Source organism: Saccopteryx bilineata, chromosome 2, assembly GCF_036850765.1.
Source record: "Saccopteryx bilineata isolate mSacBil1 chromosome 2, mSacBil1_pri_phased_curated, whole genome shotgun sequence".
In the NCBI taxonomy this organism is placed as follows: Eukaryota; Metazoa; Chordata; class Mammalia; order Chiroptera; family Emballonuridae; genus Saccopteryx; species Saccopteryx bilineata.
In genome coordinates, this window is record NC_089491.1 from 91,563,425 (window position 1) to 91,591,253 (window position 27,829).

The 27,829-nt window shown below is 37.7% G+C and overlaps 1 protein-coding gene across 1 annotated transcript in view; it reads right to left on the bottom strand.

The window, feature by feature from the left end:
• LINGO2 (leucine rich repeat and Ig domain containing 2) overlaps positions 1 to 25,636 on the bottom strand; it is a 1,440,550-nt gene extending 1,414,914 nt beyond the window's left edge. The window contains exon 1 of the mRNA XM_066257388.1: positions 24,582 to 25,636. The gene's annotated coding sequence lies outside the window, so the exon portion shown is untranslated. The remainder of the gene's footprint in view (positions 1 to 24,581) is intronic.
• Between the last annotated feature and the right edge of the window lie 2,193 nt (positions 25,637 to 27,829).

Below are 27,829 nucleotides of genomic sequence, written 5' to 3' on the forward strand. Positions count from 1 at the left end.
TAATAAATACAAAGGGAAATTTGAAGATAGCTTACAGGATAAATTATGCATTGTTTTAAAAGTATTCTGCAAAAGGAATCGTTTTTGAAAACCTAAAAACTGCATTTGTATTCTACATATTATCTTTTTTCAATAATCTCCATTATTAAAATAAAGATTAATTTCTACGGAAGTTATGCTGGTCTCAAATGTAATAGATATAATATAGAAAACAACTGATCTTTTTATGCACAGAGAAAAATATTTTTCTAGTGAAGAATCAGTAACTTATTTTTCTCAAACTGCTGCGAGAAAGAACAACTTGCTGGTGATAGAACAGCTCATAAATGTCTTTTTGATCGGAATATTCTATAGAGATAGCATATTGCTCATCTGTCTCAATTTAGCTAAGCAGAAATAAGACATTCTTGTTTGATGTTGCATTGATTTCCTCCATCTTATATTACAGGCCTTTTCTGATACAGACACAGAAAGCTTTAAGAAACCCTTTCTCTCTGGCTGCAGTCAGGGCAGGGCCCTCTGGTTCTGCAGTTCATTCCTTTCACAAAGGATGGTGGATGCAGAGATGAGGTGTGAAATTTAGTTCACAATCTGCTTGTCAAACTATGTGTCCTGCAGCAGGACTGAAAGGTTCTGGAGCATCTTTCTGTAATTTTATGCCCAAGGATGGAAACTTTTTATCACTCATCTGTCAAGAGGGAATACCTTTTAGTTATTCCCATAAAGCATTACACATATTGACACAGACTTGCCTTTATTTATAACGATAAAATTGTAATCACCTGACTCCTTCCTTGCCCTCATTCTTCAGATCCAAACGCACCATTATGTCTCTCTTGGCAATCTACCACTGCCTTTGTTCAAAACTTTACCTTCTCTGAAGTGGGACACTTTGCCTTTGAACTGATTTCTCCTCCAGGTTCTCTGGGTTCTCAAATCTAATTTATATCCCCACTGCCCATTAACCAGCTGGCCTCAAATCTGCGACTTCACTCTCACCCACCTCTATTGTCCTCACTCCTTTCACACTCAGTGTGAACCAGAAAGTGTCATAGCTTCTCCAGTCTTATGATCTTCCTCACTGTCTCCATTGCCTGACACCCTATGCCCCTTCACTTATCAACCTCACATGCTGATTTTCAAGCCTCAACTCAAACATCACCTCCTTATGATAGCTGTTCAGCCCCCCTTATCTTAGATTAGATGCTGTTCCTCAGTGTATGTATCGCTATGGCACTAACTGCACAGATGTATAAACCTCTCTTATCCCACTGGTTCATTGAGCTGTTTGAGAATAGACTCCAACTCTCCATTAAAACCTAATTACCATAAACAGCACTGGCACATACAAGGACAAGAAATAAGTTAGTATTTGTAAATATATAGAAGAAGTATAGGGTTGAAAAAAATTAACATTCAGATACCTGTACCTTCATTTATAGATGAAAAAATTATGCCCCTGGCTGGTTAGCTCAGTTAATAGTATCATTCCTAAACAACAAGGTAGCAGGTGATCTTCCATCAGGGCACACAGGAAGCAGCCAAAAAATGCATGACCGAGTTGAACAACAACTGCTTCTCTTCCCCAGCCCCTCTCTCTTCTTTTCTTTCTAAAAATATATATATTTTACACACACACACACACACACGTGTGTGTGTGTGTGTGTGTGTGTGTGTGTAAAAATAAGCCCTGGCCAGATAGGTCAGTTGTTTTGAGCCTAGTCCCAGAGCACAAAGGTTGCCAGTTCAATTTCCCCCCAATCAGGGCGCAAACAAGAGTAGCTCGAGGTTCCTATCTCCTTGCCTCTCTCAAAAAAATTAAAAAAAAAAAAAACCCAAAAAAACCCTCTTAGCTGTTATTTCCAGGAAGTCTGGCTGAACAGCCAAGTGTTCAAACACTTAAAAATTGCTAGATGTAGTGAACAGTTTTATCCCAGTAAAATTGGTATCCAAAATGTTTTTAACATTATATTAAAATAATGCTTTTTTAATTATAAAGATAAAATGTTCTCATTGTAGAAAATTTATAAAATATACAAAAGATTAAATAATTAAATACAAAATAGCTGAAAAATATCCAGACATAATTATTATTAATATTTTATTATGTAAACTTTTAGTCTTTAGTATCAAGGCAATGATATTAAACAAAATGCACACACATATACATATATACTTTATTGAATAGGCAGATTCAATGGAGTATAAATAACACAAAACTGCAATCAGAGACCACCTCACACCTGTTAGATTGGCTGTTATCAACAAAACAGTAAATAAGTGTTAGAGAGACTGTAGAAAAACAGAAACTCTCATTCACTGTTGGTGGAATGTAAACTGGTAAGCCATTATAGAAAAAAGTATAACCGTTCCTCAAAAAACTGAGAATAGAACTACCATATAACCCAACAAACCCTTCTACTGGCTATCTACCCAAAAAACTCAAAAACATTGGTACTTAAAGACACATGCAGCCCCATGGTCATTGCAGCATTATTCACAGTGACCAAGACATGGAAACAACCACAGTGTCCTTCAATAGAGGATTGGATAAAGAAGCTGTGGTACATATACACTATGAAATACTACTCAGCCAGAAGAAATGATGACAGTATCATTTATGACAACGTGGATGGGCCTTGAGAACATTATACTGAGTGAAATAAGTAAATCAGAAAAAGCAAAGAACTATATAATTTCACACATAGGTAGGATATAAAAATGAGACGCATAGACATAGGTAAAAGTGAAATAAATGGTTACCAGGGGAGGGGTGGAGGGAAGGGGGTAAAAGGGAATAAATATACAGTGACAGAAATTAATTTACTTTGAGTAATGAGTACACAACATAATTAACAGTTCAAATGCTATAGAGATGTTTACCTGAAATCTATGTACTCTTATTAATCAGTTTCATCCCCTTAAATGTCATTTTCTAAAAAAAGTAAAATAAAATAAATTTTGTTCTGTCTTCATTGCCTTTCAAACCCCCTCTACTCTATTCCTCTTTTCTGTCCTTAGAAAATATCTTAGGCTAATCCCAAAGCTCTCTGATCTCTCTGAGGTATATTAATAACCAATTTAATATTTACATATAAAACTTGATTTTATAATTCAATTTAAAGCTGCTTCTTCACCTTTATGTCATGCCTATCTCAGTCATGGAAACTTGAATAAGGCTGGGAGGAGGAGGTAATTAAGGGGAATGATCACAACTCTACTTCTTTCTCTACCTTATTTTACCACTCTTCTTTTGTTACTCACTGTGTTGTCTATGGACTCTTGTAAGGTGGAGAGATGGGGAGGGGAGCAAAAAGGAAAAGATTGCAAAGCTCACACTCAGTAATGACATAGCAGATGCTTCAAATATTGACTCTTTCTTTCAAACTTCTCTGAGACTCTAAGGTTCACTTGTCTTTATAACCCATCTGGAGTTTGCTGAGAACCTTCTTCTGCAATGCTACCTGGTATGGGCCATGATTCCCTACTGCCATAGTCCACTCCATGTAGACTTACTCTGGCATTGACACATCTTAGGTATCTAGTGCCCTGTTGTCCACCAGAACCAGGACCTCCTCCTCACTCTCAAAAAAGAAGTGAGACCTGCATTAATGTAACTTTCTCTCTTTGCTCTGATATCCCAGACAACTTCAGCTAGATTTTGGCCTTTAACTTTTCTATGGAAAGGTCGGAAAACAGTCTCTAGTCTCCAAGAAATGAAAGAACAAATTATCCGAACACTTACCTCCTCCACACCAAATCTACTCTGATGACAAGGTTGTAGGAGGCTCCTTAGTAGTTTTGCAACATAGAAGATTAGGTTGTGAGTGTCCCCACTGAATCTTCAAATATTTCCTGAGCAATTCCATATATCTTTTACCCAGATTTCCTTCATGGTAACACCTAGCTAAACTATATTACAATATCATTACCTGGATATTGACATTGAAGCAATCCACTGGTGTTATTCAAACTTCCCCAGTATTACTTATACTTATTTGGAAGTGTATGTTTATTTAGCTCTATATAGTTTTATACTATGAGTAATTTCAAGTATCCACCACTATAATCCACATAGAAAACAGCTCCAACACCACAGAAAATGCTTTGTTTTGCCTTTTTAAAACCATATTTACCACAACCCCCACCCCAAACCTGGCCACCACTAATCTGTTTCACATTTCTAGAATTTTGTCACTTCAGAAAAATTATATAAATAGAGCCATATGGTATGTGACTTTTTGGAATTGGCAATTCTTATTCAGCATGATTTCCTATAAATTCATATAAATTATTGTACTTATTAATAGATCATTCTTTTTCATTATTGAATTACATTCTATGGTATGAATACCACAGTCTGTTTATTGTATGTTCCCATTTCCCTGTGATAATTGCCCAAGAATGCAACTTCTGGGTGGCAGAATAAAGACATATTTAGTTGTATAAAATAATGCAAAACTGTCTTCCAGAGTGGCTATATTATTTAACCTTTCCACCACCAAAGTGTGAGTGATCTGATTTCTCTGTCACCTTGCTTGCATTTCATATTATTTTAGTCTGATATTTATGTACAAAATCTGAGTTTTTAATTTTCACATTCCTAATGGTTAATGGTAAAGAACAATTTTTCATGTGTGTTTTTGCCATCTGTATATAATTGGTAGAAAGTCTTTTCATATCTTTAGCTCATTTTCTAATTGACTTGTTTGTATTTCTACTGTTGAGCTTTGAGATTTTTAAAATATATTTTTGGTAATAGTTCCTTGTCTGATATATGGCCTGTAAATATTGTCTATAAGTCTTTAACTTTCTTTTTCATCTTCTTCTTATGGACTTTTTGCAGATAAAATATTTTAATTTTGATGAGGCATAATTTACCAATTTTTTTAATAGACTATACTTTTGGTGCCAAATCTAAGAACACTTTGTCTAACCCAAACTCTGAAGATATTCTCCTATGTTTTTCTCTAACAGTTATGTAATTTTAAGTCAGCTATGCAGTTTGAATTATTTTTTGCATGAGATGTTAGGTTTAGTTCAAGGTTCATATTTTAGCTACAGATGCTTAATTATTTCAGTACACATGTAATCTTTGAATACATTATTCTTTTATGCTTTCATTAATTGAGTGCTCACATTTAGACTTAGTCAAGTAACTGTATCTCCAGGTTTACGCCCACATTAAGGCAACTGTCACCAAGCCAGCTCTAACCATGACAATATTATTCAATCTGGTTTGAATACCTTAAAAGGTCAGGAGAGAGCACATCAATAAAAATTGTCCCTATTAAAACAAAACAACTCAGAATAATGATAATACATAACAAAACTATTTAACTAATAACTATTTATCTTTGCTTTATTATTATTTAGGAAAATTTGTTAAGAAAAAGACTAAAAGATTTCTAAAGTTTCCAAACAGTAAAAAGAAAAAAAAAACTCTGCTTATATGATAATTTAATTACTATCAAAATAGCTAATTCAGATCTGCATGCTGTCTGTGGTACTAAGTAAACCAGATTGCGGCACAGAGGTACATATATGAGAAGGCACCCAAAGCTTTCCAGCTCTCTGCCAAAAAATGTAAGCTGAGCATCCTTGATGCTGCAGAAAGCCTTATCTCAACTGTGATTTGTGCTCAGGTAAAGCTCTAATACCCTAAGTCATCGCTGCAAATAATAATCTATTTTTAGCATAGTATTAGTTACGTTCCATCCTTGGAAGAATATAAAAAAATAAACTCATACAGATGATTTTTATGTGCCAGAAAACTCCATTAAGAGAGACTGGAAGAAAATAGTTGATACTTTATATCTTCTGATACATTGTGGCTCTATTATTTTTTTTCTATGGTGGTCATAACTATTCCAGCCCTCCTCCAAGATGGCATTGAGTTACCTAACTATACTGACTCCTTGGGACTTTCAAGAACCTTGTAACTATCTCTTTTCAGTTGAGAAAATGTGCTTTCTACCCTCAAAACGTCCTAATTTCAGAAAGGACTTGGTTTTCTACTATCTTTCTCTTATTTCTAAATATATATTTACTTGACTAATAAGCAACTTCCTTAGTATTTGGTTTTGTTTGTTTGTTTGTTTAATGGGGTGACATTGATCAGTAAGAGTACATAGGTTACAGGTAATCATCTCTATAACATTTGTACTGCTGATTGTGTTGTGTGTCCATTACCCAAAGTCAACTCACTTTTTGTCAACGTATCTGTCCCTCTTTACTTCTGACACCTGCTCCTCTCCTCTGAGTAACCACTTCAATTATATCTTATGGATGTCTAATGTACAATGAGGTGTCTTGAGTGTCATGGAATATATTAATTTCTTAAAGACTAAAGAAATATTCTTATTATTTATTCATAATATCCCCATCTTATCCATTAGATTTAACATATCCATTTATTATATTTAATCTATACAACTGGAGGTTTTTTATAGTAGAAGATGCTTAAACTAACATAAAACATGGTTTCCTCATCACTTTACAAAACTGTTTCTGAAAATCTTTGTCAGGTGTTAAACAAAGATTGAAAATATTCTTAAGTGTGCTAGGACTCAAGCATAAAAAAGTAATCTATCATTTCTTTTCCCTAAAGAAGCCCACAATCTAATTTGAGATAAAAGCTTAAATTAGCTAACTAAAAAACAATGCAAAAGGTATGAAAGTGTACATAGGTAATTAAGATCTAGTTCATAATATCTGGAATTTTTTCTAGATGACAGAAAACAAATGTCTGGTTTTCTGGGCCAGCACAGAGAAGACTGAAAGAAGATGTCATATGTCACAAGTAAAATATTTCAGGACCAATAGTTGTGTGTTCATCAGGTATCACAGTGAAAATCCTAGATTGAGTAAATCACTTTTTTACCCACTCTCAGGAGCTGTGAGGTATACTCAACTGTAATTAGTAATACAGATCAATCCCCTTCTTTCAGAACCTCCAAGTCCATATAATGTCATGTAAACTGTTTTGATAGATTCCTCCAAAGCTTAGATGGTAGACCACAGTTCTGGAAATTTACAAGGCTGTCAGATGGTGGCAGTGTCCAGTCCTGACATTTAATAATTTTACAAAATTACAAACATAGCAAAGAAATATTTGGTGCTCAGAAATATGGAGCTTAAATTGCCAACATTCTTTAGAAAATGGCAACCTAAAATTGAATGATTATTAGCCATTGAGTAGTATAATCAAGAGTATGGAAATGTTCCTTTTAAAATCAACCCACAATCTTTCACTGTGCAAACTTTCAGCTGTTCATTATAGCATCCCCAAAGACAGGAGGTAACAGTCAAAAATATTTTTATAAAAATTTCTACTTCTCTTTATTGATGTTGCTGAGATATTAAATATGTGAAAATAGCTGTGACATTAATGACTAAGTCAAAAATTAGATAAAACAATAGTAATACTTACTTGCAATGTTTATAATGGTGCTTATACACTAGAATGGTTGCTTATGTTAGGTTTGTTTTTAAACTAAAATGATTTAATGTTCCATATCAAGATAAAACACATCTTTTTCAGAGTTTCATTAAGTTTAAAATTTTATAGTGAACACCAGGTAATGTTATTAATATAAAATATGCATTATGCTTATATAGAGTTTCACTATCTTTCATTCCCCAAAACCCAGAGGGGTCCATATAACTTACAACATAAATAATCAGTCTTAAAGATTGACTCACTAACTGTTTTAGCCAGAGAAGCTTTTGGAATAAAGGTGCAGTAACTGACAGCATCAGTTTTAGTCGAGATCTTCGTACAAGAGCAAGATTAAATACATTTTTGCTTAAATCTCTTCAATCATTTCCACTTAGTAATACTTGCAGAAATACCAAACAGCTTGACTGAGCAGTGAGTGAACTTACACTATTTATGCATAGCATCATATTGATTTTAACAACAAAAAATATGTTGCCAGAGCTTCCCACAAATCATTTTTTGTAATTCCCCAGAGAGATCATGACTCTGCAGTTGTGGACAAATGTATTTTTAATTCACTTTATGAATGGCTTTGGAAATACTGTATGACACATACCATGCTCTAATAATCTTAAGGGAACACACCCTGCCACAATATTCTTAGAAAAGGGTGTTAAATGAGACTCTGTGTGGGTTTTGGTTAAGATCCCAAAGCCAAGAACCAAACAATAGCTGACAAGTATCTCCCACTCTTAAACGGAAGTGCTAAGCCATCAATGCAGAACTTGCAACAGAATTCTCAAAAGTCAGTTCTGTGAGCTAACGTCCTTTGAAGTTTAAGTGGTCAAAAAGATTGGAAACTCGGTAAAAGAAAAACATTTTTTGAGTTGTTGATGTGCTGTAAATCTCACCACCACTTTCTCACCTCACATCTTGAAGAAGCTTTAAGGAACCCACTTCAAAAGATTAAAATGTTTACATTGTTGCTTAGGGGACACAGCGGTTAATGTTTGATACATACCTTAGAGCATGCTGTTTTAAGACCATTGCTGTAGGGTATGTTCCAGAGGATTATTCAAAAATTTTTAAAACATTCATAAAATGAGTTGAATGTGAAAGGCTATGGTTAAGATTTGGCAAAAAAAGAGAGGTGCTGACTACAATTTCCCTGGAATAGGCAAAATTGTGTAAATTTCTGGAAAATCAGAAGCAATATGTCAAATCCTATCTAAAAAGAATACACACAGGGATGGAGTAACCATAACAGAGGGAATATATTTCCAGATTTCCAGGAACTAGAGGAGAAATATTATGCATCTATGCAGAAGGGGGGAAAATGCATTTCCTGTGTCATAGAAAATGCAACCATATTGTCCCATTAGGCACCTCATAGACATTCACATATCATTTTGTTGACTACAGTGACATAAAGAAAAGAAAAATCTCTGGATACAGTCACACCAGCTCAGCCTATCAGGGACATTTGCTACTTCTGTTGACAAATCTTAAACAGAACTGGCCATATCGTCTCACCCAAGCACAGAAATCCAGAAAGTTTGCAGGACACATGTATATTTTTGATGAGTGACATTCATGCCTACTACACCTTTCTAAGGTAAATGAAAGAGTCCACCAAACCCAGTGGAAGCTTATTCAAGATTACATTCATGTCAGTCAAGTTACACCTCACCTTTACTTTTACTTTCCTGAGAGTCAACCCAAGTGGAGCCGTGGGCAGCCTACCTGAATAGGACAAAACAAGGTGGCAGTCTGGGGAAAGAGATGAGAGGCTGACCAAATCCCCCTTTTCTCCCTGAAAAGTGGTCAGCATAAAGCTGACTGGAGCTGAAATCGGGGGAAAATTTATCACTCATTAAATTTAGGACTTTCTTATTAAACAAATGGGATATTTTACAAATGAGACCACATGATTAGAAGTGACCACAGAACATATTATTTTCAATAGTAAGCAAAAAAGATATGAGGCCTAGCTGAGATTTTACTCATGAGCAAGAAAAAGATTAACTCCAGTGAGCAGGAATGAATGGAAATAGTAGACACAAAGGGTATAAACACTTGCTTGCTTAAATAAGAAACATATATGAAAAAAAATTGTGTTAGGTAAAGGCAGTTTTAGTGAATAGTAAGAAAATGGGGGAAAAAAACTCACAAAACTTCAAAGTGAATCCAAACAAAAACAAAACTATCAAAATATCTTCAGAAAATCAGAGGAAAATATCATATATAACCAAGAGAATCTTAGAAGCATTAAGATAAAAGCTATTACAAAAATGGAGAAAAGTTTAGAAATCAGTCTAAACTACCGTGGGGCTTCTTCCAGATACATGAAGTCAAATGAAAGATAAAAATGCTGTGAGAATTTGACTTAAGTAAAAAACACCTAGGAAAATGCTCCATCACAGCAAAGTCAGTGACAGAAAATCTGATTAGACTCTGTAACATTGGCCAAATAGGAATGCAGGGCAGAGACGAAAAACATAATTTATTTCCATCAAACTAGATTTAGGCATACAGCGATAACCCCTTATACCATCAGAACACACTAATAGTGGATCTCCCAGAAGCAAAGTACTATTAAATCAGTAACTATTTTCTCCTTGAATTTCCCTCTGTCACTGATCTAGAAAGTATCAAATAATAAAATAGGAGGAAGTGGGATACAAGGATTTGAAGTGGTCAAATAGTCAAAATAAAAACGAGTGAAATACTGATGTTTCATGCAAATTGGCTATATTTGGAAGAGATGGTATAAATCAGTGCTCACAGAGCCAAAGTAATTACTAAACAATCTTCAATCAAATTATAAATGACTACATGAAAATATCAGCTGATCCACCTATAATGAGGTCTTTAAACTGCAATCTTCTGATTTGTACTGTAGCTCTTTTTCATAATCCATAAACTCAAACTCATCTGATACGAAAATTTGAGAAAACAATGTTACAAAAAGGCAATGAAAATCCAATAGAAAGAAATGAATTTTTAGTTGATTGGTTTTGTTCTTGCTTTTCTGTACAAACCCACATTTCATTTAAAAATGTAATACACATTATTGCACTTAAGAGTATTTTATCAGTACCTTTTAAATATATGTATGTAATAATGAAATGACTTTATTCTATAGGTATAGTGTATATAATTTTATTTTCACTCATTACTTTTTCTATTACCATAAACTCCATATAAGGTGTGCAGGAGAGAAAAACATTATTATACCTATTTAATGTTAAAAAGCTAATACTATATGAGATCGAGAAATTGCTCAAAGTTCAATAATTAGCATCAATGGCAGAGTTAGGATTTAAATGTTTAAAGTTTTAACCAGTGCATGCTATCTCTTTTACCAACTGGAAATAGCATTAACAATGTTTTTAGAAATAATTTGAAACTGTGTTCTAAATATCACATTTCAATTCATTGCAAAAATATTTAATAAGTAATGACTATATATTTGAGAATATATATATATATATATTTATTTATTTATTTTACAGGGACAGAGAGAGAGTCAGAGAGAGGGATAGATAGGGACAGACAGACAGGAATGGAGAGAGATGAGAAGCATCAATCATCAGTTTTTCCTTGCGACACCTTAGTTGTTCATTGATTGCTTTCTCACATGTGCCTTGAATGGGGAACTTCAGCAGACCCAGTAACTCCTTGCTGGAGCCAGTGACCTTGGGTCCAAGCTGGTGAGCTTTTTGCTCAAGCCAGATGAGCCCGCGCTCAAGCTGGCAACTTGATGGATGTGGATCCTTCCGCAGCTGGATGTGGATCCTTCCGCATCCCAGACCGATGCTCTAATCCACTGCGCCACCGCCTGGTCAGGCTGAGAATATTTTTAAAAAAACGTATCTTTCAAAAATAAAATAGTCCCTAGCTGGTTGGTTCAGTGATAGAGAGTCAGCCCAGTGTGTGTATGTATATCCTGGGTTTGATTCTGGTCAGAGCATACATAAGAAGCAACCATCTGCTTCTCTCTCTCCCTCTCTCCCTTCTCTCCATCTTCCTCTCTCACAGCCAGTGGTTCAATTGGCTGAAGAGTGGCCCTGAGCACTGAGGATAGCTCCATTGTAGCACATGAAGCCTCAGGTGCTAAAAATAGTTTGGTATGGAGCATTGGGCCCCAGACAGTGTTGCTGGGTGGATCCTGGAATGAATTGAAATGTGATATTTAGAACACAGTTTCAAATTATTTCCAAAAACACTGTTAATATTATATCCAGTTGGTAAAGAAGATAGCATGCAATGATTAAAAGTTTAAACATTTGGTTTTTACACTTAAGAACCACAAGGTTTGAAAAGATACGAAAGACAGTGAACAAAAGTAGCAATATATTTTTAAATATACATATAACAACAAAAGCTTGCAAAAGATGAGAGACTTCCCTTTGTCCAGAGATTCTGGAATGGTTTATTACAAATACGACACTAGCCTAGTTTCTCAAGAATGAATAGTAGTTTAAAAGGATGAATAATGTAGATAATATTATTTGAGCTGGAGGGACTTCAATTTACAGAGACTTACAGATATATAAAAATGGAATGGTTTAACCAGTAAGTACTAGATTATTTTACATTTAAATATTATCTCCAACATTCAAAACAGTATAAATGTTTAATTAAATTCATTACCACTTTATTCTTACAAAGCAATTAATTGACTTGATATCTAAGTTCTTCTACCTTCTCTCACAAGAATTGCTAAATGGAAAGATAGATGATTAATCCCCTCCAAATGCAAATAACTTCTCCATGGTTTTCTACTATTACTAGCAACAAAACATCTGATCATTATCCATATTATAAAGCTGTCATTTTAAATCATTAATTTCTACTATATCGGACTGCATATGCTCTCTTCAACTTTAATAATAGTCACTGAAACTTCTTTTCTGAGCCAGATAGTAGTGCTTTTGGCTTTCTTTCCATAATCCCTGTTTGGAATCCAAAGTAGGTACACCTATAAATGGACCACAGGAGCTGAAGCTCCAGATCCAATGGGACAGTCATTCACTCTAACTCTTCCTAACAACCCCTCAGACTGAGGGTTTTGCTAGACTATAAAAGCATTATAATAATATGCAGAACTTATTTCATTTCATATTTCACATTAATTTTGTCAATCTTATTTACACCTATTTTAAAGTGTAATAAATGACAAAATACTTCATTTTAAAAGCTAATCATAGTTTCTCTGGCAAATATTTTTATTGAAAGTTCATATAGCACCCTGTGAGACTCTTGAATATAAAACCAACTATAAATACTTCCTTCCTAATTTTAGCAACTACAAAAATGAGATCACTTACATTTGTATATATTCTAGAGTGCCATCCATTTATCTCAATCAAAAAGTTCTTTAGGAAAGAAAGGGCAATGAAAGAAAATCAATCTAATTTAATTAATTAGAATGAGTTTTTATGGAGTCAATAATTTTTTTTTATTGATGGGAAGGAAGAGGGGCAAGGGAAATGGGGGTGAGAGTGAACGAGAGAGGGGGCATTAGCTTGTTGTTTCACTTAGTTGTTCCATTTAGTTGTGCACTCACTGATTGCTTCTTGTACAAGCCCTGACCTGGGACAGACCCCACAACCTCTCTGTGCCAGGAGGAGGCTTTATCCACTGAGCCACCTGACCAAGGTGAACAAAGAAAAATATTAATTAAGCCATATATAGGGACACAAAATAATGTGTTACAGGCTTCTGTGCTTGAGGACATTGTAAACAACCACTTGGAGAGATGTGTTGGAAAGCATAAATCCAAGTCATGGGCAAATGGAATAGATGGTTAAGGATACACATGGAGGCCCTGGCCGGTTGGCTCAGCAGTAGAGCGTCAGCCTGGTGTGCGGGGGACCTGGGTTCGATTCCCGGCCAGGGCACATAGGAGAAGCGCCCATTTGCTTCTCCACCCCCCACCCTCCTTCCTCTCTGTCTCTCTCTTCCCCTCCCACAGCAGAGGCTCCATTGGAGCAAAGATGGCCCGGGCGCTGGGGATGGCTCCTTGGCCTCTGCCCCAGGCGCTAGAGTGGCTCTGGTCGCAACAGAGCGACGCCCCCGGAGGGGCAGAGCATCACCCCCTGGTGGGCAGAGCATCACCTGTGGTGGGCGTGCAGGGTGGATCCCGGTTGGGCGCATGCAGGAGTCTGACTGTCTCTCCCCATTTCCAGCTTCAGAAAAATACAAAAAAAAAAAAAAATACACATGGAAAAGTATCCTCTTATTCACACAAGCTAGCTATTTTTTATTACTTCCCCAATTTTGACACAAAAATAATGTTATCAGTTTTTACCAGGAATCCAATCACATTAATGCTACCAAGACATGTGCGATTTTGCTGAAAATTTTCAAATCACAGGAAGCAGTGACATGGTACAAAGTAAAACACTGTACTTATAAAATTCCCCTTTGACATTCATCCTCTCAAGGCCATTCTGGTATCTCTGACCACTTAACCCTTTGCCTCTCGCTCACACATACTCAGTCTCACCTTCTCTCCTTCTTGTACAATGTGGCTTACTATGTGGTCCAAGTCTTGGCTGAAAGAAACTCCAGGAAGCTCTTTTACTTTGTAAACTATGTACTTCTATTAGAGCAAATGATTTTATGGTGTGAATGTTTTAATTTTCTTTTTTTTTAGGGTTTTTTTTGTTTGTTTATTTTCTTATCAGAAAAAATATATATTTAAAGTTATATGAAGAAAAAGGTTTCAATTGGATTAAAGAAATGAATCAGGATATGTGTTAGGCAAATGTTAATCCCTAGCGTTTAGGATGATGCATTTGTCCATAGAAAGTTCTCTACAAATGTTGATGAGAATATAGCAATAATTTTAAGTTAGAAAAGAATGTAACAATAAAAGGAAAATAGATATGATAGAGAAGTATAGTGGGTATTCGTTGGAAAGTAGATAGAAACAAAGGGAAACAAGGTAAAGTAGGAAAGAAGAATGGTTTGGATTAGTTTATTATAACAACAACAAAAGAAGTTCTCTGCTGAGTTCTCACTGCTCACTACGTACTACACACCTCTTCCTGTCCCTCTCCCAGGCCTCATGGGTAAATTCGTGCATATAACACAAATTTTCATTATATATTTAGTTTCTTTCAGTTGCTTATAGTTCTTTCTTGTAAGTCTCTCAAAGACAATATAATGTCTGTCCCCTTCCTACAGACAATATATTAACCAGAGCCTATTTCAGTGCTTAAAAGAAATCCACCTACCATTGACTAAGTATTGTTCTACAATCAGATTTTTCTCCTTAGCAATACAGTGTGTCCATAAAGTCATGGTGCACTTTTGACCGGTCACAGGAAAGCAACAAAAGATGATAGAAATGTGAAATCTGCACCAAATAAAAGGAAAACTCTCCCAGTTTCATACCTATTCAGTGCAGTTCAATGTGGGCTCATGCACAGATTTTTTAGGGCTCCTTAGGTAGGTATCCCGTATAGCCTCTACAGATTCGTCACTGACTGATGGCTTACCAGAACAGGGTTTCTCCACCAAACTGCCGGTTTCCTTCAACTGCTTATCCCACCAAGTAATGTTATTCCTATATGGCGGTGCTTTGTTATAATCGCACCAATATTCACGTTGCACTTTGGTCACGAATTTGAATTTAGCGAGCCACAGAACATACTGAACTTTCCTCTGTACCGTCCACATTTCGACTGGCATGGCCATGGGCTAATCCACTATATACATGGTGTTACATCATCATCTGCGCATGTGCACATGCTGCCACATCATGCTACAGAAACTGGGAGGGTTTTCCTTTTATTTGGTGCAGATTTCACATTTCTATTGTCTTTTGTTGCTTTCCTGTGACCGGTCAAAAGTGAACCATGACTTTATGGACACACTGTATATCTTAGCGATCTTACCATGATAGCATTCAAAGAACTACAACATTCCATTTACCATCTTACCAAACAAGTAACATAGAAATTATCAGATGGGTATTTTAAAGTTTATTTAGTTACCAGTAGATTTTTATGGGATGTGTAGATTTTTTTTTAAATTTTAATAAATACATGTTTAAACAGTTCTGCTTCTTCCTTTACAATCTGTCTGGCTTTTGGTGTCTTTTTCTTGCCTCCCTTCATTGACTAACATTTCCATTACAACGTTGAGTAGAAGTGACAGGAGCAGATAATCTTGCCTTATTCCCAAGGTTAAAAGAAAAGAATGTGGTCTTTCACCAGTAAGTATTATATCAGCCATACGCTTATTGTATATGTTCTATATCAAGTTGAAGTTTCTTTATTCTCCTAGAATATATGTTGTGAGTTCTTTTTAAAATTTTATTTATTCATTTTAGAGAGAGAGAAAGAGTGAAAGTATGTGTGAGAGAGAGAGTAGGGGGGAAGAGCAGGAAGCGTCAACCCCCACATGTGCCTTGACTGGGCAAGCTCAGGATTTCGAACTGGTGACCTCAACGTTCCAGGTTGATGCTTTATCCACTGTGCCACAGGTCAGGCTATGCTATGAGTTTTTATGAAGAATAAGTGTTGAATTTTTTCAAATACTTTTTGAGAAATACTTTTTGAAGCATCTACTGAAAAGATCATATAGATTTTTTTTTTACTCTGTTAATATGGTGAACTATACTGATTAATATTTCTAATGTAAACCAACATTGCATTTCTGGAATTAACCCAACTTGGTCATGATGTATTATCTTTTTATATACTGTTAATTTATACTTGCTATTGGTTGTTAATACTCTTTATGTTCATAAATGATATTGGTCCATGGTTTTTTATTTTTATAATGACTTTTCTTAGTGTTAGTATCCTGGTAATGCTGGTCTCATAAATTGAGAAGTGTTTCTTTTTCTATAGTTTCCTGAAAAAAGACTGTGTACAATAAGGTATTATTCTTGCTTAAATGTTCAGAAAATTATATTAGTGAGGTCACTTGTGTTTGAAGTTTAGTTTGTTAAAAGACTTTGGAACAGGGGTGGGAGGTGAGGGGGGTTATATTGAGTGGGACACTTGAATCCATGTCAACACAAAATTAAAATTAATAAAAATTTTTAAAAAGACTTTGGAGGGTTGTTTTGTTATAAATTTGGGGTATTTTTAACAGCTGTTAATTCTTGAGATAAAATTTATATACCATTAAGTGTACTCATTTTATGTGAACAACTCAATAATTTTTAGTAAATGTACAAATTTGTGCAACCATCACCACATGTAATTATAGAACAGTTGCACCATCCCCAAAGACTCCTTGTGCCCACCTGTAGTCACTCACCATCCCCACTCCCAGTGCCAGGCAAACACCAATCCACTTTCAAATTCTGTGGATTTGCTTTTCCTGACATTTTATATAAATGGAAGAATATAATATGCAGTCTTCTGTGCCTAGCTTCTTTCATTCAGCATAATGTTTCTGAGGTTTCATACATGCATGTATCACTATTTCATTTTTTTCATTGCTGAATATTATTTCAAGGTAAGAATATAACTCATTTTGTTTATTCACTAGCTGATTTGGCATAGAAAGGTTTTAATTATAAATACAGTTCCTTTGAAAGATATGAAACCATTCAGATTATGTATTTCTTTTTGTGAGTATACCATATATAAGACTCAGGTCAGTAGAGCTTTTCTGAGGATAAATTCCTAGAAAAGGAATTATGAAAACAATAATTACAAATATTTATAATAAATATTTTTAAATAATTATTTAAGTTTTACTTCAGAATTGTTGAACCAGTTTACAATGAATTCAATTACACACACACACACACACACACACACATATGGTATATGAAATCCCCCTCCCTTACCAACACATGAAATCTATTAATGACTTCATCTTTGTCCCAACACATCACCAAGACTATGTCACTATTGTGTTAATTTGCATTGTTTCAATTATCATATTCATATCATATTCATATATATTTATTGTTCATTTACACTCACCTCAAAAAATTTCTTCCCTCGTTATAAATCCCAGGATACTCTCACATTACCCTATTCTGAATTGCCTGCTGACACAACTCGTGTATTGTTATTTTGTATAGATATATAATAAGTATTTTCTGAATGACTTAATAGATGATTCTACTTCTTGTTAGATTACCATCTACATTGACTTCTCTCTATAAGTAAATCATAAGATTCTTAAAAACAGAACTAATTCACATACATCATTATATCCTGACCATGATATAGAAAGTCACTTTAACATTAATAACTATCTGAGTATTAGTTGATATAAATTTAATTAGTTTAGATCAAAGCTATGGTTTTAGCATTTATATACATATGAAATGAAAAGCAAATTATAAAGAAAAGCAATTTGCAATCTATAATCATTTGCTTACAGGGTTTCCCAAACTTTTTACACAGGGGGCCAGTTCACTGTCCCTCAGACCATTGGAGGGCCGCCATATACAGTGCTCCTCTCACTGACCACCAATGAAAGAGGTGCCCCTTCTGGAAGTGCGGCGGAAGCCAGATAAATGGCCTCAGGGGGCCGCATGCAGCCGGCGGGCCATAGTTTTGGGATGCTTGGAAAGCAGTAGGTCACATAGTCAAACACATATAATCACAAGGACCATGGACTTCTTTTAGCTATATGTGTATATACCTATATGAAAATATATATAAAGTAGAGTATATATAAGGATAGAGAATATAAAGTCTATATGTGCATATATACATATATAAGATATATAATAAAGTAATACATGTGACATACACTGCTCACAAAAATTAGGGGATATTTCTTGTTCAGTTTGACATGCTTCTGTTCACATCCGCCAATATGTCACTTGCTATTCAATCACGATAATTGAGTTTGCATCTCATTTGCACAATTGAACAACTTTCTTTCACTTGTCATTTGCTTTTCTGATGTTATTATTTAATAACAAAAAATTAAATGCTCCTTTTTATCACTTCATATTTATTTTGAAATATTGCCTAATTTTTGTGAGCAGTATAGTTTTAATATATCATAAAATATATTTGTGCAATATATAATAAAATAATCTCTAGTATATTAAAACTATAAATATATGTTGAGATAGCATAGTCCAGTAAAAAAATAGTTAAGAAGATAAGGCTCTTTCCTTTGACAAATGAAGCCCACCATTTCAAAATCAACATTTATCACAAGGCACTGTGTTAGCTCCCCTGGTACACCAGGAGCAATACAGTTTTTATGCTAATTATTTCCCTTCATGCTGGCTACTAGATAGATCTCTTGCAGTTATCCACAGTTACATTATAATAGAATGAGATTGTATGAAGACACAAAATCCTCTTATGCAGTCCAATTTACAATCCATTTCAAAAACTCTCTAGTGCTACACCAAGAAACTGAAATGTGCTGGGAATCTCAAATTTTTGCATTTATTTGTTATACTGAAACTTGGTAATGATTTTTGTAAATGAAATAATTATCACTTTATAGACAGTTTGATACTATATTTTATTATATCTGAAAAAATATATACATAACTATTGCTAGGCTAAGTCCCTAGGTTTGCATTTAGTTATATTAATTTTAGAGAAAATATACTTGCAGTTTATATTGACAATGGCACTAAAATTTTCAGGAAGAATATATGAAATTTTACTTATTCTTGCAATCACTAGAGATAGGTTGTACTTTATATTAACTAGTGAATACATTTAGAAAAGTAATAAAATTTATTCTAGACTCAAATCCTAGCAGGCCTCATATTTTATCAAGAGAACATAATTATTTCAATGGAATTTTTAAAATTGTATTCAAATCAATGAGTCATTTAATAGCTATCATTTACTTTCTTACTAACTCACCTGATGAAAATACCTTATAAATAATATACTTTTCACAAAAATTAGAGGGTATTTCAAAATGAACATGAAGCTATTATAAGATATCCCCTAATTTTTGTGAGCAGTATATAATTAATAGCTAAGTCACTAAAATAAAATAAAATATTTTATTCCTATAAACATTCCTGGGCAAATTCTGTTGTAAGATCTAAGATATTGTATTAGTTTTGTATCCAACTTCAGAAATTAAACCATTGAATTAACTTTTTACAAGCTTTATATTTTTGAAGGGTTCATAGAAATTAGTTAACTGGCCTAATGAAATCAGTGGCAATTGCTATTTGTGTCATAATAAGTATACATAAGAAGAAGAAATATGTACTGTTAGAAAGTGGGGGAAAGAGGCCCTGGCCGTTTGGCTCAGTGGTAGAGCGTCGGCCTGGCGTGCAGAAGTCCCAGGTTCAATTCCCGGCCAGGGCACACAGGAGAAGCACCCATCTGCTTCTCCACCCCTCCCCCTCTCCTTCCTCTCTGTCTCTCTCTTCCCCTCCCGCAGCCGAGGCTCTATTGGAGCAAAGATGGCCCGGCACATGCAGGAGTCTGTCTGACTGTCTCTCCCCGTTTCCAGCTTCAGAAAAATACAAAAAAAAAAAAAAAAAGTGAGGGAAAGGACTACTCAATTTAAACTTTATTCAAAATATTTTACACTTTTTTTCTTCTTTATCATCAGAACTCTAAAAACAACTTAAAATCCCAGATAGACTTTAATATCTTACACAGTAATCATAACACAGTTTATACCATATTAATAACTTCTAGAAAATCATATCACATAAGAATATATACATATTAATTTAAATCTTAATTGCATGACACTTGTTAACAGCTTCTCCAAGAGAAAAAGAAAGATCCTCTTATCAAATGCATATGGAAGCATATATTCTGGAAGCTTTATAGGTATTTTTAAAATATATTTTTTATTTACTTCTCTATCAACTGTTATAATTTCTAACATATACTTGGTTGGCACCTGAAATATTTTTTTTCTTTTTTCCAATTTTAAATATAAGATAAGAGTGGGTAGATTCTAAATTTCCCCATTTTACAGAATTCAACACTGAGCCTAAGAAAAATAAAAGAGCTTTTCAAAAGTGACACCATTAGTCCTAGGAGACAGTAAATTCAAGTCTTATGATACCCAAATCAGTGTTTTTCCTACCCAATTCATGCTGTCTCCCAGTGGTATTGAAACAGTTCCTCTTGGGAGATTTTTGGACACTGGATATTCTCTCTGCAGACTTAAAGAACCATTTAGCAACTGTATTTGTTGACTGATATTTAAAAAGTAGTTATATTTACTAAGGACTTAGAGGTAGTTAAGGGTTTCCTAAAATGGATTACTACTCTCTGAACAGTTCCACAGTGACAATATGGCTCAACTATTTGCTTAACATGAACATTTCAGATTTGCTTACGAGGACAATTATGCACATGGAGAGTGTATGAAATACATGGAAATAAATCACTCAAAGCACAAATGCACTGTGTTTTAAGGCAGCCCATCTCTCTGCAGTGACTACTACCCAGGCTTGTGTGCTTCCCAGAAACAGAAGCCAGTGGAGTTGCCACAGGACACTACAGCCCTTCATAATGTAAGAGACAAGAATCACCTGCCTTATACTCCCCGAGAATCAACTCCACTTTCTAGTGGGCTTCTTCTCCATGAAATTTTAAAATAAATGAAACAATCAATATTTTAAGAATACCTCACATTTAAAATTAAATTATGGACTGATAGTTGTATGTATAATAACTAACTATGTATATATTGCCATGGTTTCTTTCTGAAGAAAATATTTTAACCAAAAGTGAGAGAATAAAGTAACAAAAGATAGAAGGGAGGACAGAGGGGAAGAAGACAGGAAGGAAAGAAGGAAGAGGAACAGAGAGGATGGAAGTAAATAACAGGAAAAAATTTTTAATATAAAATAATGTTTGCTGAAGGAAAGAAAAATCATACATGCAGTTAGATGGGTAAACCTTTTCCTTGGTATTTAACCTGTCTCTCCTAAATTCCTTTCATTTCCTTAGCAAACATCTTTTTTAAGCTCAATTGGTTTTCTCTCAGGACATATGATCACGTCTGACTAAATAGTTCTTAAAGTAGTTAACATCAATGTAGCCCCTAAACCAAGCATGGAAGGGGCTTGGTCACATATTTACTCATCATAACTATAAATGAAATACCCAAAGATTGAGGGCTATGACAAAGAGGGAAATAGTCATGTAAATTAAGAAAACTTTTTTTTTTAATTTACCATCCTGCCTATTGATAAAAATGCAACCAAATTGGAGAATCAGTAACTGACAAGCCTTTTTGCATATAGTGACCTCTTCTCCTTGTACTATAGGAAAACATTTCCACCTAGAGTCCTTTCACAGAATATCTAGAGACCAAATGAAATTAACCATAATGACTACCAGAGCCAGATAATAATCAGTTTTTAATTGAAGCATCAAGCCAATTAATTTGTGACAACATCCTATCACTTCTGATTCTTGACATGAAGTTTCAGAGGACTCACAGGGCTTTCAGGTTCCTGGTATCCCTGGCACACTCCCATATTTGGCCTCTTTAAAAGATCACATTTATTAGAGGGAAAATTCTTCAGAGATGGAGTCCTGAAACTGAATTGGAGGTTACAAAACAGCCTCCTCACTAGTTTGATTCAATAACCTGTCATGAAACACATATCTCTTATGTATCAAATACACAGATTCTTAATACTAACAGAACCTTCTCTGGTTTCAGAGGTGTTTTTTCAGAAGAAAACTGAGCCCTTATTATGTATTTGTCTTGGTTAATTCATCTTGACAAATAAATAATTTGTGCTAACTACATTTGACAATTAACATTTTGTCACATAATATAATTTCTAAAACAGTATATTTTAATATAAGCCATCTTTTTTGAGATTTCAACAATATATTTATTTTTGCCTTCTACACAGAGTTCTATCCAATGTAAAATGTGAATAACAAACTTTATATAGATCTCTCTGGAAATCATGCAATGTGTTCTCTGGAATAAAAACATCAGTAAATTGGCCTATTCCCATTCTACTAAGACACACATATTACATAACATTAACTTACATATTTACCTTAATCAAATATACTAAATGCCATACACCTAACTGATAAACCACTTCAGTCACCATCAATACACAACTCGTTTCATTTAAATTCTTAAGGTGAAAATACCTAATAGTATTTCACAAAACAGTTTACTGGGTTTTAGCAAAAAGTGCTTCAGTTTTTTTCTGCCTCATATTCAATTGTATTGGAAGTAATGCACACTACTGGGTGATGATGAGAGCACCCTTCCTTTAAAATGTTAACCACCAACTCCTATATATGAAAGACATTTTTCATTCTTTCAGTATGGGACCCAATATTTCCCAAATGCTGGATCTCGGCTTTTATTCAGTATTCCTAGAATTGTCCATGCCCTATCATGTTTTCTGTCTTCTTCAGTATTATTCTGTAGGAGGTTTACTAATATCACAAGTCCTGTTTGTTAAGAGCCACCTATAGAGGACCCTAGAATTGCACGACTGAGTGTAAAATGACCACATAGAGTATGCACAAACATAACACACTAAAAAAAATGCATTGCCTAACAAATACAGTGTAATGACATCAAGCACATACAATACCCACTTATTTAATTATTTTTGTTTTAGACAATCATCAAACATTCAGCGCCACCGGTACTCAAGGCAATACCTAGCAGAAATGACTTTTGTTAGTGGCTTGAGCAAGGATTATGTCAAAGACAGTTTGAAATGTGAAATGAATCAAACTTCATCAAATAATCTGAACTCCAAGGCTATTCCCCAGCACCTCCGCTGCTCCCCCACCACCTCCACTGCGCCCCCCTACACAAAAGCTTAACTTCATTCTCCTTCCAATCCTGACGTTCTGGCAATGACTTCCTTCTCTTTACCTCTCCAAGTCTTTCAACAGCTTTGCTCTGTTCTCAGAGCCAATCCCTTGGTAAAGAAAATCAGTAAAATGCTAGATGGTGATACTTCATCAGGTGAAACGGAAGGGGAGAAAAAAGAAGAGGGTGTGGTACTCTTTTCTCTACCACACCCCACCCCTTGAGTGGAGCACTCCAGTCCACTGCGGCTCAGGAGAGCACAGCAGGTCCCCTTGCTCACCGACCAGAAGCCTGGCCCAAAGATCAGCCACCAGGCACTTTATTTATGCAGAAAACTTCCCTTAAAGCAGGCAAATATTCACAGGAGGCGGACAAAATAAGGGATTTTTGATCGAATATACGTATATTGCACAGAACTGCACGGAGCAAGACTGAAAGGCACCTTTAGATACACGCCCCATGGACCTGCACCCATCACTCCTGCCCACCTTGGGTAACTGGCTGAGAATTTACCGATAACCGCCCAGGCTGGGGGAGTGGAGGGAAAGGACGTTACCTCCTGGGACTGCCCCTAGGGCGCGGGTCAGGATCGTGTCCCCACTGTGGCTCAGGCTCAGGGCACAGCTTTTCCGAGCTCAACCCGCATTCGGACCCGTGTCCCCGCAGCTCTGCGCGCAGCCAGGAGGCGCGCCGGGACTCCGGCTCTGGTTCCCCTCCCAGCCCCACTTGCTCCCTGTGCTGTGCCCGCTCCGCCACCCGGCGGGCACGCTAGCTTCCAGCGCTCGCCCTCCGCCTCCCGGAGCCCCCACACCCACCCGCTCCGCGGCGTCCGCTGGGAACCTCTAGCGGGGGCCAGAGGAACTGCACCAGATCCGCGGAGCTGGAGCTCCGACGCCGGCTTCAGGGAAGCCAGCCAGGCGGCGGCGTGGGCTCCGCACGCCCCCCGACCAACACGCGGGTTGCCGCCGCCGCCCCCACCCGCCTACCTGCGCCAGGCTCACCTTCCTGGGTGTCCTAGAGTTGCTGGCTTTGCCCACAGCGCTCTATGGCAACGAGGGCGTGGGTCTGCGGTGCTAATAGAAAAAAAAATCCGGCAGGAAGAACACACACAAATGCACGCTGTAAATCTGGTTGGACAGACAACCCAGCTCAATTACGCTTTTCAATAGCTTCCAAAAAGTGTAAGATCAGAACACTTCCCGGGGTTTGCTGTCTCCCATCTGGTCACCAGCTGCACTGGCTACTAGCCGACTTGCCCACCCCGAGACATTCGCTTGGCGACGCCCAGAGACATCATCCTAACTTGCCCACCATCCCCTCCCTACCGCTGATTTAAGTTAATATTCTTCCTTATAATTCAGGCAGCAGTTTTGCTGCTTCTTACCTTGAGATGCTGTGTTAATTCTCTTTCCTAGCCTTCAAATCAAAAGCCGAGGCTGCGATGCACAGAGTCCAGAGGCTTTTCCGTGATTCCCTGTCCCTCCGCTCAGCCGGCTCTTCCTTCCACCGCGATGAGGAGGGGATGATGGTTTAAACTCTCGCCCTGGAGGCGCCTACAAATCTTCACGCCTGTAGAAACGGAGACGAGGACAACCTTCCTGGCATCCAGCCCCTCCTCGGCCAACTTGGCTTTCTATTTCGTGTTCTTCTTTAACCCTACAGGCCCGTCATTAGTCAATTTCAGGGCTCCGGGCAGGAAAGAAGCGGATGTTCGCAGTTGTGGCCGCTCCTTTCTTTTTCTTGATAATACTACCCCCTGCCCTTATCTTCCTTTAGTTTAGAAAATCTACTTTATGCTAGCGTTATGTGGGGACAAGGCGGAGAGCTCCTGTATGAGGAGCCACTCCAAGGAGCAGGTTCAGAAACCCGTCTCCCTGAGCAGCCCTTCGCCAAGGTGTCTGCGCTGAGAAACTTTGAGCTGAGGCCACGGCGGCCGAGCGGGGCTGGGTGGGTGCTGGGCGACCAACGCCAGGTGAGGAGGCTGCGAGGATGTGGCTGCACAGAGGAGGGACACCAGATAGGCGGCGGGTGGCGGGCGGCTAGGTCCCGGCGGCCCGGCTCCGCGCGCGGGCTGCGCACACACGCGCACACGCACACACACGCGCGCACACACTCGGGAGCGCGCAGCCACACACGCACGCCCAGGCCCGCGCTGGCCGCCCCGGTCACCGGCGAGCAAGAAGTCGGGAGACTCAAGGAAGGGCCGGGGTTTAAGGGATGCAAATGACGGGGAGGTTCGACCAGTCCTCACTAGTTAGCAGATTGCTGCGAGCAGTCAGTTGCTCACTGCAAACCCCGAAATCCGTTGGGCCACCTCTCCGGTCCCTGTCCTCCCTGACATCTAGGATTTCCGGCTCTTCCCTTGAGGCCAGTTACTCTCCTGACACCCTGAGTGAGGTCGCACTAAAAATGAACCGGGTCCCCATCTCCACCCTCCAGAGCGACTTCCGCCCCTCTTCTGTCGAGCTTTGAAGTGGCTGCAGCAGTGAGCCGGGGAGTTCCCAGGGGCTCCCCGAGGTCCTTCGAATAGAGGAGCCAACGCATCGTTTCCTGAACACAATCGCCTCTCATGCCGCTTTTCCTGCCGGATCCCCCACGCAACATTCCCCTAAGGAGTCCTGAAGCTCGCGTAGACCTTCGTGAAAAGAACTGCCTAGGAAATGGTGATGCCTTGCTTTGGAAACTGGTCAATTTAGGGTCTACGCGTATACTGTAAACTGGACGGTAGCAGGTGAACGACTCAGCTGGAGAAAGGGGAGGGATTAGGTGTCTGGAGACACAACCCATTTAGCAGCCATTTCCAAGGTTTTACTTTAGGAGTAGCTCTTCTAGCCTCTGGCTAGCTCAGGTCCCAACTTCTTTCTCTTCCCTCGACAGCTGGGAGGAATCGGTGGGCGCCGCACAGCTGGAGAGCCGCAAACCCGAGACTTCGCTCTCAGACGCGCCCGAAGCCGGTCCACAACGGCCCTGGAGAAAGCTTCCCAGCGGGAGCTGCCTACCCGCCCCGGGGTGCTGGACTTGCTCAGCGAAAGTAAACTTTTGCCCTTTGGTTTGTGACCGCGGCTTGCCTTCGTGCTCTGCGAGGTTGCTTCTTGGCAATTAACGAGCAGAGCGTTATTCTGCCTTCCCAATTTCTGGCCAGGCTGAGGATTGCTGCGGATTTTTTGACTCGGGCTGCGCGGATCTCCACAGCTTGGTACCTGCGGGAAGAAAACACAAAGTAGCGCGGCTCAGGGAAAGCGCAGGTTTCCTGCGCTCCGCCACCATCTCCATCCATGTAGCTATCAGGAACCAGGGGCTCTGGACCAGTTACGTGGGCACCCTTCAAGTTGAAAAGCGATAGATTTGGCCGGGAAGACAGTGGGCAAAGCCGAACGTAGAGCCGCCGAAGCGCAAAAGTGGAACCAGAAGATGGTCGGGATCAAAAAATGAAACTTGTGTTGATGGGATCTCAAGCAGCGCTACTCTGCTCAGCAATCTCTCCGGCTTTCAAAGGTGAGCGTTGCCGCGCCAAGAGTCTGAGGACCAGCAGCCCCAGGGCACACATTTGAACGTCTGGGATGAACCTGTAATGGATTCGATGTAGGCTGACTCTCGGGGAAGCAGAGACTGGAGAAAGGCTGTGCATTTTTAGGGAGTGATGGATCGCTCGAGGATTGGGGCTCACAACAGCTCCCGCTAATTTGCGTTGTTGCACAGGGCTACTCAGAGACCCACGCGCTGAGAGCCGGAGTGTGGGGACCCAATGCCGGAGCTTTCCTTCTGAAGCACCAAAGGGAACAACTTGAAGCTAACCTGCGAAGCCTGCATTACGTGAATAATGAATTTGGTGGTGAGCTGCTAACAGATAAAGAAGCATTACATTATCTCTGTGTATTAATTTGCTAGGAGCGACTTTCTGGGTTTAATATCCCAAGATATATCTCGGATACTGATTTTTTGCAGTGTTTCAAGTAGAGGGTGTTCTCAGTTTTTTAGAACCTGGAATAAATCTATAAATTCCCCGCTTCCTACAAGGTCTGATGCTTCTTCTAGTTCTCATCCTCAATCTTAATAAGTAACTATTTCTGATACTGAAGTGAAGTGGCAATAAGAATTATAATAAACTATTTCTAACAAATGGGACATTTAATTTAGGATTTCTATTTACATAAATTTATGAATTAACAGTAAAACATGTGGCAGACTATTAGACAAGAATTACAGAATTGTAATCAAGAGACTTGGTGAAAGAAAACTCAGAATTCAGAGTTGACTTCTCTCCAGAAAGGTTCTGACTTGAAATTTATTCCCTGGTTGCTGCAGAGGTGCAGGCCCTTTTATGCTACTAATGCCTTTCTTTAAAGTAAATAAACAAAGCCATTTACACATTTAATACCTAAAAGGTGGTTTATAGTCCTGGGAATGTTGTGGAAAGTCATGTGCCAGCTGCGGCAAAGTCTTTTTCTTTACCTTGAGTAAGATGTGTAGGCAGCAGTGGTAATCAGGGGTATACTATTTTTTGACATTTAGACCCCTTTCACAAAGTAAAAAGCCTGTGAATTCATGGACCTGCTTCCAAAAGCGTTCACTTCTCATTCATCTTGAAAAAGTGAAGTTTCTTCAATGATTTTTTTATTGTTGCATAAACTA